Source organism: Caloenas nicobarica, chromosome 3 (assembly GCF_036013445.1).
Source record: "Caloenas nicobarica isolate bCalNic1 chromosome 3, bCalNic1.hap1, whole genome shotgun sequence".
Lineage (NCBI taxonomy): Eukaryota > Metazoa > Chordata > Aves > Columbiformes > Columbidae > Caloenas > Caloenas nicobarica.
The window spans coordinates 66,941,783-66,947,096 of NC_088247.1; the positions used below are offsets into that span (position 1 = coordinate 66,941,783).

Genomic DNA, 5,314 nt, shown 5'->3' on the forward strand with positions numbered 1-5,314 from the left:
CTGTTTTAAGAAGTGGGCTCCAGTTTCAAATTCTTGGAGGTTTTAAGTCTAATCAGACAATTTTGGATTTCCACAATGTTAACACTTATGGCCACTGTTGTGTTATGAGGTGGAGGGGCTTTGGGTCTTTTTACCTACTACTATTTGCACTCTGACTTTTAGCTTTGGCTTAATTAAGATTTCCATGGAAACATGACATAGACAAATGAAGTAGAAACAGAATATACAAAGCACAAGTTTTTGTACTTTCATTTTACTATCAGCAAACTACAGGAGACTATAAACTGTGTAAAACACAAAAGAAAATACAAGCTCCCACTTGAGAAAGCGGACAAGTATGTGTTATTCTCATACATCTTCATAAGTATGGAATTACCTCTACATCTATATTCAAGTCACGGTTACTGAGAGCAAGTACGTGTTTAAAGGTTTTCTTGACTCAGGATCAAATTTTAAAACTATTACTCATTTTGTACTGAGACAAAGCAAAGTTTAAGGGAAATGGCATTATGATATGTCCTATGACTTTTAAGAGTAATCAGAGATGTCATCATTAAAGAGAAAGATTAAAGAGTTTGTGGATCAGCAAGCCAAGCAAAAATTAGTATTTCATTGTTGAACACTAATCTTGATAATTTATTGATAATTTATCAAGACTCATCACCCTGGCATTATCATTCACTAGAAGCAGACATGCTCAAATTGCTACATACTTCTTGCCATCCAAATGTTTCTTGGGACAGATAAGCGGCTTTTATGACTACTCACCTTAAAAAATTATTTACCATCTACTGGCCCTTTCTATCCACTTCCGCTTAAGGACCAAAAGTGTGTCACTGTTCAGATCACCTGGTTACTGAAGTGAATCTCCATCTCCCACTTCTGTGCAATAAAACCTTTTAAAATCTATTCACTCTAGCTGCTAAGGAAGAATAAAATATATTTAGCACTAGGAATAGTGCTGGGAATCTTCGCCTAGCTTCTGATGGAAGGATATATTTGGCGAAATGGTAAAATGGTAATACCAGTTTATTACTGAGCTAGGATCAAGAGACCACGAGGGCAGCTCAAGTGCATAGGAAGCTGCCTCAAGCACCAGAGCTGCAGTTCAGTCTGGTTTAATCAGTTTAGTGCCAGTGACATTTTTCTTCTCATTTGAGTCAAGAGGCTTTTGGGTTTTGGTGGCTTTTGGCACATAATACCACCCTTTGAAATACTGATTGCTCAGCCAAACTTAACACAAACAGCTGCAAAACAAGATGTCATTATCTCTGGGTCTTGCTTTGAGTGAGCTGCAAGTACACTGCCATCTGCAAAGAGCAGTTCTTTAATAAGGGGACTTCTGAAGCCTTTCTTCCTGCATACAAACAAGCCCAATTATAAATGTCACTTGGGGAAATCTGAAAGTGGACTCTCAGAGATAGACTGTGCATTTGTTCATTTGTTGCTGCTGCAAAAATAAGTCTCTGTAACACTGAGATGCTATAACTCTAATCACGTTTTGCAAGCCAGCTTCCATCCAAATAGTCAACTGAAGGTGTTCACTTCTTCAACTCATTTGCTTTGTGCTAAAGAGGAGGAATTAGGTTGGAGATTTGGTTGTTTTTTGGTTGGGTTTTTTTGTTTTGTTTTGCTTGTTTGGGGTTTTTGTTGTTGTTGGTTTTGTTGTTTTTTAATTTTCATGTATTTCTGCATAGTAGCATAGAAAGGTCTATTTAATTCTTAAAAATCTTACCAGTAGTGCCAAATAGCATTAGACAGTCTGATAGTTATAAAGCCATGGTTGTAAAAGAACAGACATAGCTAAAAAGGATTCAAAGTAGTATTTTGCATGAAGCAGACCAAAAATATAGTCATCCCTGTAACTAACCCACTGCCTCCTTGATGCTGTAAATGTAAGCAACTTTATACTGTTGCAATACCTCTGCTTACAGAGAAAAATATATATACAATCAGTGGCTCGAACACATTTTAAATATTTCATTTTGTATCACATTGAAGCAATGCTGGGAGCATGAAAGGAGGTAATAACTTTCTGATCAATGTGAAGTCTTTGGCTATTGGTTTGTTTTATTGATGGCTTTTGACTTTTTTTAAGTTGAAGATAGGCAAAGTATGCTATTGACTAGAGTGTAATCTTGAAGAGTTTGTGACCATGACAAATTTTAAACGTCTTGTATTCTACAGGTAAAATATGAAGTTGACTGAAATTATGCAGTCAAGTAATAATTCTGTACACTGAATACTGGAAAATAAGGAGCCTAACTTCGTGTCCACTAAAGTCAATAGCAATCCAGACATTAAAGATCACAAAGTTGAAGTAAAATTATTTTATTAGATTTATATGGACTCTTTGTACCAGAAAGACTTCTCACATACATAGTGTTCTAAATTTTCACAAGACCTTTTATAATACATTGCTCCATCCATATATCTTTTCTCAAAAGTCTGTGACAATTAATTGGAAAAACAATTACAACAGGTTTTAATAAAAAAAAAAAACACCAAACACGGCAATAAGGAAACTGTTTGGTTTAAGAAATGCAAGGAAGCACGGAACAAGATACATGAAGGGGAGAGGATAGAAAGTCCTGGAAGAAAAAGTCATTGAATGCAATTGCAGGGCTCTGAAACAGGCACAAGGATTAGGCAGTGGTCAGAACAGAGTGGCTGAATAGCCACTGAAAGGAAGTGGATTTATAAACAGGAGTTCAAGTAACAACAAAGAATGGCTTCAGTGCAGGAAACTATGGTAAATCAGAATGGCTGGGCTAGTTCAGAGCTGTGGAAACATTAACAGAGTCATAAAAAGCTGAAGGATTTTATTCATTTACACATTTTAAGCATAGCATTTTCAAACTTTTTTTTTTTCTGGTACATGAATAAAACTATTTCCTTTCATTCCTACCCATCACTCAGTCTCCCTTGGTTGGTGCAAAAGGAATTGCAGGTTTTGCATTGTTGAAATTTGCTATTTGATATTGGAATACATTCTTAAATAAATGTGGTTATGTTACACATCATTCTAATGCACTTTTCCCGATTTATGGTTTTTTGCTACTGACTTATTACTTTCTCTTTATTCTGTATTTATTTTAGACTATGGAACTGATGTTAGAAAAAACCTCAAATTTGAGTGATTTTCTTCTTCGAGTTCAAAATGGGTCGTAAATCAGCAGAGACAACTCGCAACATCGACAATGCATTTGGCCCAGGAACTCCTAATGAATGTACAGTATAGTGGTGGCTCAAGAAGATTCACAAAGGAGATGAGAGCCTTAAAGATGATGAGCACAGTAGCCAGCCATTGGAAGGTGACAACGACCAAGTGAGAGCAATCATCAAAGCTGGTCCTCTTACAACTATATGAGAAGTTGCTGAAGAACTCAACGTTGACCATTTTATGGTAATTTGGCACTTGAAGCAAATTGGAACCGTGAAAAAACTTGACACGTGGGTGCCTCACGAGCTGACCGAAAATCAAAAAAATCGTTGTTTTGAAGTGCCATTTTCTCTTATTCTATGCAACAAAAATGAACCGTATCTCAATTGGATTGTGACATGTGATGAAAAGTGGATTTTATATGACAACTGGTGATGACCAGCTCAGTGGTTGGATGGAGAAGAACCTCCAAAACACTTCCCAAACCCAACCTTCACCAAAAAAAGTTCAGGGTCACTGTTTCGTGGTCTGCTACCGGTCTGATCCACTACAGCTTTCTGAATCCTGGCAAAACCATTCCATCTGAGAAGTACGCTCAACAAATCGATGAGATGCCCCAAAAACTGCACCGCCTGCAGTCAGCATTGGTCAACAGAACGGGCCCAGTTCTTCTCCATGACAACGCCCAACCACACATCACACGACCAACACTTGAAAAGTTGAATGAATTGAGCTACAAAGTTTTGCCTCATCCGTCGTATTCACCTGACCTCTTGCCAACTGACTACCACTTCTTCGAGCATCTCAACAACTTTTTGCAGGGAAAACACTTCCACAACCAGCAGGATGCAGAAAATGCTTTCCAAGAGTTCATTGAATCTCAAAGCATGGATTTTTATGCTACAGGAATAAGGAAGTTTCTTTCTCATTGGCAAAAATGTGTTTATTTTAATGGTTCCTATTTTGATTAATAAAGATGTGTTTGAGCCTACTTATAATGATTTAAAATTCACAGTCCAAAACCACAATTACTTTTGCACCAACCTAATAGGCTGAACACCTGCATATACTTTCTATGTACCTACTAAATCTTTAAGAGAAGACACTTGCTTTGATCAATTTCATAGTTTTTTGCTGGAGCAGAACTGTGTTCCTAATATTAAGCAAGTACTGTAGTCTTACTATCTTCTATATGAAGTCAAGAAGCTCCAATATATGAGCCTAAAGCTAAAGAAAGCTTAAGACTATGTCCAAAACATGAAGGTTTTTCTGAACGGAGGCCTTAGTATAGAATTGGTACTCTTTAAAGCTGTAGGAAGATATTCAAGCTGTATTTTAAGCATTGCAATTAAAAAATACTTCATAACACTTCATAAATACATATTATCCTTTTTAATACTCTTTTGAGCACTATTCCTAAAGAAAGGGAATGTAAGCTAAATTTCCATAAAGACTTCCGAATAGCCATACACTCAGATGTTTAACTTGGAGTTATACTTACATCTTTATTTAGGTATGTAACTAAAAATGGTCTGATTTTCTGACGGCAAACTCTCCATGTAGGCAGCATTTTTATTAGGACACTTGGGATAGCTGGAAATAACAATTTTTCAGGCCCTTCTTCAAGTCTTAAACAAAAGCTTAAACATCAAGTTAAATATCAGTTGCTCTTAGTTTAATTATTTTAAATTAACTGAACAATTTCTGTTCATACACAAGGAGCAGAGGGAGGTGTTTGCTGGGGAAAAGGTGATAAGGTATGAGCAACTTATAAGACAAAGAGGACACAGACTGCAAAAATTTTGTTTGGACAGAACGTGACATAAAATCAGTGATACAGGTGTCTTTGGTTAGCAAATAACCTGTGGTATCAAGCAGAGTTATGACTTGCAGTTCTTGGACTTCTCCATGAAGATGAAGATCGGAATAAAATAGAAGTGATGGTTTTGTGAGGAGTGACTTTCAGGGAGGTTAACACTGACTTTGGTCCTTATGATTCAGAATCTGAGGCTTCTATCCCATAAATCAAAAAGGAAGCCATACTGCTGCTGCTATGTTGTTAAACTAGTTATGTTTTGAATATAGATTCCTGGGAGCAGAGATGGTTTTGACGTGCCTATGCTCTTACTGCTCTCATGCAAGTTAGCCCTC

General features: G+C 36.8%; 1 pseudogene; it reads left to right on the forward strand.

The window, feature by feature from the left end:
• The first annotated feature begins 3,102 nt into the window (after window positions 1-3,102).
• LOC135986448 (histone-lysine N-methyltransferase SETMAR-like) lies at window positions 3,103-4,134 on the forward strand (annotated as a pseudogene).
• Window positions 4,135-5,314: the final 1,180 nt, after the last annotated feature.